The following is a 10,062-nucleotide window of genomic DNA, read 5'->3' as shown; positions in this document are numbered from 1 at the left end:
GAACCTCAGCGTCGTTTAAACCCTACCATGAAAGAAGTGGTCAGGGAAGAAGTCTTACGGTTACTTGATGCGGGTATCATATACCCAATCTCTGATAGAGAATAGGTCAGTCCCATTCATGTAGTTCCAAAGAAATCAGGGATTACCATGGTACATAATGCCAAAGGTGTTGCCACGCATGGTCCTATGAAATGGAGGATCTGTATTGATTACAGACGCTTAAATGCCATGACACGAAAGGATCATTTTCCTTTACCCTTTATAGATCAGATGCTTGAACGTCTAGCTGGTCATGCTTTTTATTGCTTTTTGGATGGCTACTCTGGCTATTTCCAAATTATTATTGATATTGATGACCAAGAAAATACTACCTTCACATGTCCCTTTGGAACATACGCCTATAAACGAATGCCTTTTGGCCTTTGTAATGCTCCTGGTACCTTCCAGCGGTGTATGCTTCATATATTTAGTGACATAGTAGAGCGTTTCATGGAAGTGTTCATGGACAATTTTTCTATCTATGGAGAGTCTTTCACTGAATGCCTGTCTAACCTGTCTAAAGTTATAACGCGATGTGAAGAGAAGAGTCTCGTTTTAAATTGGGAAAAATGTCACTTCATGGTGAAAAAAGGCATAGTACTAGGTCACATCGTATCTAGTGATGGCATCGAAGTAGATAAGGCCAAACTAGATAAGATAGCGACTCTACCTATACCACGGACTGTCCGTGATATTAGAGCCTTTCTAGGCCATGCAGGTTTTTATAGGCGTTTTATCAAAGATTTTTCGAAAATAGCTAGACCCTTAACTAATCTGCTTTTAAAGGAGGTCATCTTTGATTTTAATTTTAACTGTAAACAGGCTTTTGAAACTTTGAAAGCTGCCTTAACTTCTGCACCCATTATACAACCTCCCGATTGGTTTAAACCTTTCGAACTCATGTGTGATGCTAGTGATTATGCAGTTGGTCCTGTCTTGGGACAGAAACTAGATAATAAATCTACCGTTATTTATTATGCTAGTAAAACTCTAAATGACGCTCAAAGGAATTATACAACTACTGAAAAAGAATTCTTAGCTGTCGTTTATGCTTTAGATAAGTTTCGTCCTTATTTGGTTGGTTCTAAGACTCTAGTTTACACGGACCATACAGCCCTTAGGTACCTTCTCGCAAAGAAGGATGCTAAGCAAAGGTTGATCTGATGGATTCTTCTCCTGCAAGAATTCACATTAGAAATAAAGGACAAACGAGGGGTCGAAAACGTAGTTGCCGACCACTTATCTAGACTTATAAATGACGATGATAGTGATTCTGACTCCATACCGGACTCTTTTTCGGATGAGCATCTGTATGTTATATTTTCTACACCATGGTATGCTGACATCGTGAATTATTTAACGTCTGATATTATTCCTTATGACTGGTCAAGAAATGAACGTAAGAAATTTTTGGCCAGAGTTAAGCTATACTACTGGGATGAGCCCTACCTTTTTAAGTATTGTGCGGATCAGATTATTCATCGTTGTTTTCCCCAGTGGGAATATAATGAGGTACTCTCATTCTGCCATGAAAAAGAGTGTGGTGGCCATTTCAGTGGTATGAAAACAGCTGCTAAAATTCTACAATGTGGGTTTTATTGGCCTACTCTCTTTAAAGATGCCCAAGTGCATTGCAAGGCGTGCATTCGTTGCCAACAACTTGGGAGAATCACGAAGTGTAATATGATGCCATTGAATCCAATCATGGTGGTAGAAATTTTTGACGTATGGGGCATTGATTTCATGGGTCCCTTTCCAATTTCCCACGGTTTCATTTATATTCTAGTTGCCGTGGACTACGTGTCTAAGTGGATAGAGGCCATGGCTTGCCGTAGCAATGACCATAAGACAGTTGTATTTTTCATAAAAGAGTATATTTTCTGTCGATTTGGCATTCCCAAGGCCATCATTAGTGATGGAGGAACACATTTTTGCAACAGAGTTGTTGCATCATTAGTAAAGAAGTATGGAGTTACACATAAGGTAGCAACTCCGTATCATCCACAAACTAGCGGATAAGTAGAAGTTTCTAATAGGGAAATCAAAAAGATCTTAGAAACAACTGTATATCCTGATAGGAAAAACTGGTCGAAGCATCTATCTGATACCTTATGGGCGTATAGGACTGCTTTCAAAACTCCTATAGGTATGTCTCCCTTTAGACTTGTATTTAGGAAGCCTTGTCATTTGCCCGTTGAATTGGAGCACTGTGCTATGTGGGCTATAAAAAGCCTTAACTTCAATTTTGATGAGACGGGTGTCAAGCGCAAGTTGTAATTGAATGAGCTTGAAGAAATCCGTAGCGACTCTTATGACTTCGCAAAGGATTATAAAGCTAACATGAAACGTGTTCATGATAAGCAAATCTTGCGCAAAGAGTTTGTGGTAGGTCAAAAGGTCTTACTATACAATTCCCGTCTACATATTTTTCCAGGAAAATTAAAAACCCGTTGGTCTGGTCCTTTTCTGGTTACTGAAGTCACCACTTACGGGGCAATCACCTTGATAAATCCCAAGGATAACAGTATCTTTCAAGTTAATAGCCAACGGTTGAAACATTTTCACGAGCTATTATCCCTTGATGTAGGGGAAGTCCTTTTACAAGACCCTGTCTATGAGGACTGACCTTTTTCATTGGTGTACTTCCTTTCATTTCCATATATTGGTAAGTGCATCACTCAGATAACCGGGCCCTCCCTATGGAGTGTGTAGCTATAAGTACCGGATCCTAAGTCCACGGTTAACATAATTCACCTTTTCCACTCTTGCATGTTTTCTCGGGTTTTGAGTCATGTCCCTCTATGGTGTGAATTATGCATTTAGGCTGAGTCCAATGGCTCCCTATCCCTTTAAAAGTAGTGTTAAAGTCAATAAAGTAGAGCTAAAGTCAACAAAATAGAGCTAAAGTCAACATATTTTACTCTCTATCATTATTTTTCTATATATATACAAAGGATTTTACTCTCTATCTCTATTTTACTCTATATATATAGAGTAAAATGAAGATAGAGAGTAGAATCCTTTGTATATATAAAGAGGAAATTAATGATAGAAAGTAAAATCTGTTGACTTTAGCACTACTTTTAAAGGGATAGAGAGCCATTGGACTCAGCCTTAATGTTTTCTTATTTTCTTATATTAAATTTTATTCGAAAAAAAAAAATTGTTAAAATCATAAAATAGTAAGTTAGGACGTCTCGGGAATCTGACTTTAAAAGACCCACTTTTAAAAACAAATTTTCTAAACTCTGTTGTCAAAAATTTGTTTGGGGGTGGGGTGTCCGATTTTCGGCCTGGATTGTTCAACTGTCCATTGGTGTTGTTTAGGCCGTTAATCGTATTCCAATCCGGGTTGTCATTATCTATGAAATTTGATTTCATTCGTTCGCATAACTTACGTCATGCACGCACTTCGAGGCATTTTCCATCTTCTTACATGTCACCAACGGACGGACTAGAGCGTTTTATGGATCATTGGATTGGAAATTCTCTCCTGATCTTTTCCATACCTCATTCGCAAAAATCGGCCCAATAACGAAGCGGTAATTTAAGTTTGAAGTTGCGCGAAATATCGAAAAATCAAAATCCGAAAATCAAGTGGGCTTGGGCCCAACTTCGCGCACATGTGCAGTGCACGTGCGTCTCCTTCTTCCACCAACAGTCGTGTTCCATTCTAAAAACCGCCATTACCAAACAACAAAGCTTCAAAAACCTAACCTAAATAAAAAAAAAAAGAAGAAACCTAAATACACCCACACCCAAAGTTAAAACTCACCCTAAATCTCCTCCTAACTACAACCACCACCACCTTCACCAACTTAAACAACAAAAAACCACTGAAAATTCAAAAATTTCGACTGCCACCACCACCACCGCGCCTCCTGCCATTATTTTTAGTTAGGGTGTTTCAAAACAAGTCCCCCTACCTTATTCAAACCCACACATCTTATAAAAACTCCAATGGCTCAAAGACGGCGTATATTGCCAGAGCACGCTTTTACTGCCGACCACTTCGCGCCGTTTTACGGTGACGAGATGGTTAGGAGAGACTGGAGTGGTTTGTGGTACTCGACAGACGATTTTTACCTCGAAGATTTGGTCCGAGAGTTTTATAGGACGAGGGAGTTGAATGGGAATCAAATTTTTGTTAAGGTGGCTGGGAGGAGGAGAGAGGTTACTACTGGGTTGTTGGCTGAGATTTTAGGCATTCCACCTAGACACCATCTCGATGCCACATTACAGGATTCGGTTTATTCTTTGTAGAATCTTTGATGAACGCTGATATTCTTGCGGAAGGGAACTACAATGCGAACTCACATTGTGTTCGCCGATCGTCTCGAAACCAACCGGTGGCTATAGCTCGATGGATTGGTAGGAATGTCATAGGAAGGAGAAAGTCGATTGATATCGGTCTAAACTGCCTTCACTTTCTATGGATACTCCAGGAGCAGAAGTATGAGTTCTGTATTTTGGAGTTTTTGCATAACATGATTATGGGAGTTGGAAAGAGTATTGCACCTCTCCTTGTTTTGATAACGAAGATCATGATAACCTTGAGAGCGACTCCGAGGTCTGATAGGATTTGCCTGAAGGAGCAACGAAATCATCATATTTATACGGAGTGTATCCAAAGAGTTTGGAGGTTGCCTAAAGAGAGGGTAGTCGCGGAGATTGACTCGAAGGATGAGGATGACACGGCATGTTTTGATGCTGATACCTTGACGAGGTGTAGGTCGGATGCAGAACGCATGGCTGTGATTCACCGTGGCATGCGTTCTCTCAATACTATTTGTGAATACCTCCGAACTCAGCAGGCTACCATGCATCATAACTTTGAGACTCGTGCCCGACGCGAGGATGAGCAGTAAGAACAGACGAGGGCCGAGATGGAAGCTCTAGTTAGTTCGAGAGACGACATGCTTGCACGCCAACTTGTGATCTATAAGGGCAAAGCGCGTCGCCCGCCCGAAGACGGATGGCTCTGGCCCATCGGAAGCCCAAGGGCTATCTGCTTCTCAAGCGCATTCCACTACTAGCAGCGAGTGGTTTAGGGATCTAATGAGTTGATTTGTTTTATTGTATTTGTTTTTATTTAGTACGGATGTAAAAAGATTAGTTTAGTAATTAAATTTGAATTTGGTTGTTGTATGTTATTTGAATTCAATTTTAATATAAGTTGGTTAATTTCAAAGTATGCGTTTTTTTTTTTCATTAATCCCACATTCCCGAATTGTTTGGGGGTGGTATTATTTAGCCTAGCATAATTCGTTATATGATCATCTATTTTAAGAAGTTGTTTTGGAGTGAGGGTTGAGAATATTGCCGATATGGGTATCGCTATAAATATATATTGTATTACGATCAAATCTCGATAAATTAGGCAGTATCTAACCTAAATTCAACCTAAAGGATATTAGGTTTGTTTTGGAATAGAGAATATGGGTTGTTTCCATTTTCGGTTTTGGAAATTTTATTATTTTCGGCAATTGCCTTAAAACTTTTTGGTAACTTCTCGATTCGTTTTAGCAACTTAAATCCTATAAAAACTGCATTCATTCTACACTCACAACCCCAACTACATCTCACATTCATCTCTCACGTTTCATTCCCACTTTACCTTATTTTTCCTTCGCACTTCGGCCTCACAGCTCCCCGAGCGCACCTGCGCCCTCAACACTATCAGAGAAATTCTACCCTAAGCGCGACCTGCGCCCTCTCCAGCACAAACCTGAGTGCCACCTGTGCCCAAAACACTGGAATTCCATTTTTCATCCTGAGCACACCCCGGGCCCATCCCAAGCTAAAAGTAAGCGCACCCTGTGCCCAAGTGCCTGGAATTCGAAACTCAACAGAGCGCACCCGCGCCCATCCCAGGCATACCTTGAGCGCACATGTGCCCTGACCCCTGTGGGCACCAAAAATTTCCAGTTTTTCGAGGGTTGTTCCAAGATAGTTGTAGTTGTTCTAGAGAGTAGTTTTGTGATGACTTTTCCTATAGTAATACCAGAGCAGTCTTTCGAACACTTGTTGGGGAGCGAGTCTTATGGATATTGGTTCCGCGAGAGGATCATGCAATTCGGATGGAGGCATCTTCTGGTAAGTGAAGACGACTCGTATTCACCTAAGTTTACTGAATTTTTCTACAATAATGTTAAGTTCTATTATAACCAGGATGGAGAACAAGAATTCTCCGTCATGGTTGATGACACACCCCTAGAATTCAATAAGTATGTGGTAGCATTAGTTTCGGGAATACCAATACCTGATCCTATTCACATGTGGGGATATATGACTGATAATTCATACCTCTATGACTATACATATTTCCATGAGTATTATAGGGGAGGGGTATTTCGTATAATGGACTAAGGGCGTTACAACATAGCCCTTGGTAGCCTGTCCCTAAATGTAGGCACCACCATATTATTCATCCTCATGAATATTCTAGGGGAGTGGCAGTTTACTTCTGCAAATATTACCGCTGGTGACGTTTTCCTTGCTCTAGCTGAGGGACGTCACCGATATGACATTCCCCAAGTATTAGTGGCTAGTCTTAAGACAGTCCAAAGCATGCGCCATAAGTATCTTCTTATGCCTGTTTTGGTTTGCCGTGATCCCCGCTTCGATTGTCTACCGAATTATGTACCCAGTTCACGGATTGGAAAAGGGTTGAAGTCATGAGACCCACCAATTGGGTGGTTCACTCATTTCAAGTAATGACTTGGCCGGGATGGCAGGTGCAACCTCATTTGGTTGCTCTTTACACCCCATCAGACATAGTAATACTAGACAGGTTAGCACAAGTTGACGACACACGGCGGCAGGCTTGGCAAGTTGTCATGACATGGTAGGATGCGAAGGAACCTCAACTCTTTGAAGAGGGAAATAAGGAGGACAATGTTTAAACGGGAGTGCAGGTAAGTTTTTATTTCAGTTAGTGTCTGCTTATGTCCCAAGCAAATTTATTTCTCATTAACCCCATTACGGGTGGAACTCTTATAGAGTTGCGTCAGTTTTCTTTTCTATATTAGTATGTTATAACCTTGTTTTGTAGATGTTTCGGAATTTCATGCGTTTCAATGGTATTTTCCTACCCTCTTTATTTAAAATACTTTGAGGACAAAACATGCTTCTTGTTTGGGGACGGGGGGGGGGGAGCATAGAAACACTTATAATTAAGGCATCTGTTAGGATATAGATATGTATAATATGCACTTCTTTTCTAGCTAAAAAAATTCAAAAGTTTTAAAAATATAAAAAAAAAAGTATGCTATACACTTAGGAACATTGGTATTGTTTTTTTTCTCTATGCTCTCAATCATCTAGAAGTCTCACGTAGCTTTTGCATTAGAATAGTTTTTAGAAACTTAGGCTAATATGTAGGTAATAATCATTGTATCTATCTATAAATATGTTACATGAGTATCTATGATTGTTGGCAGTAAGTTTATGAAATCTATGCTAGAGTACTTATTCTACAAATCCTGTGAGAATATAGCCTAAAGTCTTATATGAGTGACACATTTGAGAAATGACACAAGGGAGAAGTAAAATCCGGATAGAGAAATCACACGTCCACTTGCTTGATCACTATACCATATCCTAAGCGAGAATTTAGGCCCTCTTTGGATCGATATAGCCAGAAATTCCAACCTATAAATTATTTTTCGCTAGTCACCCCTCTGAGCCTTTCTTTAGTCTTTCATAAACCACAAATCCTTTACCCTGTTATAAAACAAAACAAAATAAAAAATCAACCTACCCAATTCTTTGAATAAGTCTGAGAATAGAGATGAAGAATAGAAAATAGAAGAACTTTTGAAATCAAGAATTCGTTTGTCGCTTCAGATAAGAAAAGGAAGTTTTCATCCAAATAAAAAATAATAATAATAAATAAATAAATAAAAAAATAATAATAAAATATATATATATATATATATATATATATATATATATATATATATATATATATATATATATATATATATATATAATCAAAGGAGTCAAAAGCTAAAGAAAAGAAAAATATGGCTAAGGATGGAAACAAAGTGTAGAAGCAAAAGGTAAAGAATAAGATTTTCTTTAGTTACATTATATGAAGACTCTATTATCTCAGACTTGTTCTCTTTGAATATCCATTTCCTTTCTTCTTAAACCATCTCCTAATCCCCGCAACACCTAATAAAGACCTCTAGCTCAATTAGGAATATGTTAGTGTGATAGTAAGTGGCAGATGTGTTTGATCGACTCTGGCTTCCTTGTATGTCATTGAGTTTATAAGGTAAAGTGTGCCCACTGCACACTGGAATAGCAAAACTTGAGCGGAAAAATCAGAGTGGTTTTTGTCTTGACATTTATGCGAGTTTTCAGAAACGGACCTGCTAGTTCATCTCATAGTATTACTCATTGTAAATATGTTTATTCGTAGATGATAGATTATTATGCATATATTAGCTTAGGTTTCGACTTGATTATTCTGTATTCATTTGTTAAGTGAGATGTATAGATAATTGAGACATAGATAAGGAAACAATAGTTTTATTTTTGAGTCGTTGTAGTATAAATGAAGTTTGTGAGTACCTTCACTGAAAAACTCTCACGAGGCTATAGCTCGTCCACTAGGGAATTACTAGGGAATTCCTAGTGGTTTAAGGCTTTGTTGCATATGGTCAATGCAATCGCACTCGGCCAAACGAGATTAGTTAGAACTCTATTTTTGGTCACTTATACTAATTTCTCATATTTTCTTGAGGACAAGCAAAATGCTGTTTGGGGGTGGTTTGATAAGAGCCTAAAACTGTAGTTTTAACCCCTTAATAATACTACTTTTAGACCAATTATGCGAGTAATAAATAAGAGTTAATGCTAATTACGTGTTTTTATGTATTTCAGGCATGAAACTCAATTATGTACAGAAATATGCCACTTTGGCGATATAAAGGAGCAAAGGGATAGTTGCTAAGAAGTTTTGTGATAAAAGCCAAGATTTAAGGAGACAAAGCCTTTATAAAGCCCAGTCAAAAGCTGAAAAGTCAACACGGACAAAAACAGTGCACAAGTTAGTAGAACTTCTGAAGACCATAGCTTTTGACTTAGGCCTCGGATTTGGGCCTACCTTACGTCAAAACGACCAGCTCGAAAAGAGCTTTCCAATGGTCCAAGCTTTGACCCAATCAGAGGAGCAGAAGTAGATGAGAAGTCTGCTGAAGTCAAAGACAGCTGAAACGGGCTCTGTGGACTGAAGAAATTGGGCTTTGGGCTAGATTTTCCGGCCCAAAACATGGATCCTTAGCCCATGCACGAAATTGTGGATATGGTCTCCTCCTTTACATAAAACAAGACTTAGCTCTTAAGAAAGAGATAGTTAGATAGCTTTGAATAGAAACTAGCCATTAAAATAGCTTGTAGATCTAGTTTTTGAATTCAATTAGTTAAATTAATTAGTTTCATTCCTTGTTTTAGATTAATTCTTTGAATCATTGTTCTTCATTGATTAGATAAATAAAATAGTTTATTCTTGTTCATCTCGAATTTGTCATTTAAATTTGTAGATCTAATTTCAATTCTTGTTGTTATTCAATTCTTAGTTATTAATTAGATTTGAAGTATTATTTAATCAAAATTAGTAAAGTTCAGATCTTTATATTATGTCTAGTGTTAATTCAATGGGAAATGATAGCTTGATGAATCAAGGCTAAACCTCCATTAGAGGGGTTGAAGAAGCCTTGATGAAACTTGATCTTGGTTAATTTAGAAATCATCGTGAGAGTTTATTCCACTCTAGAAGGTCGTTGATTCGCCATGAGAATGGGTGGACGACCTCACATGCTAGTTATTAATTGGTAGAGATACCATGTGTAATTAGGGTTTAGAATTACCATTTTGATATGCAAAGCATTGCAATTTGGATCACGACAAGTCTTTGTTAGTTGATTAAGTAGAGTTAAGGTCGATTCAATTCCCTTTAATTCTTTATCTAGATTCAAACCCTTAGCATCCTGTCATTTCGTTATTCGTATCTTG

This window comes from Coptis chinensis, chromosome 6 (assembly GCF_015680905.1).
Source record: "Coptis chinensis isolate HL-2020 chromosome 6, ASM1568090v1, whole genome shotgun sequence".
In the NCBI taxonomy this organism is placed as follows: domain Eukaryota; kingdom Viridiplantae; phylum Streptophyta; class Magnoliopsida; order Ranunculales; family Ranunculaceae; genus Coptis; species Coptis chinensis.
Note: the sequence above shows the minus strand (reverse complement) of the source record.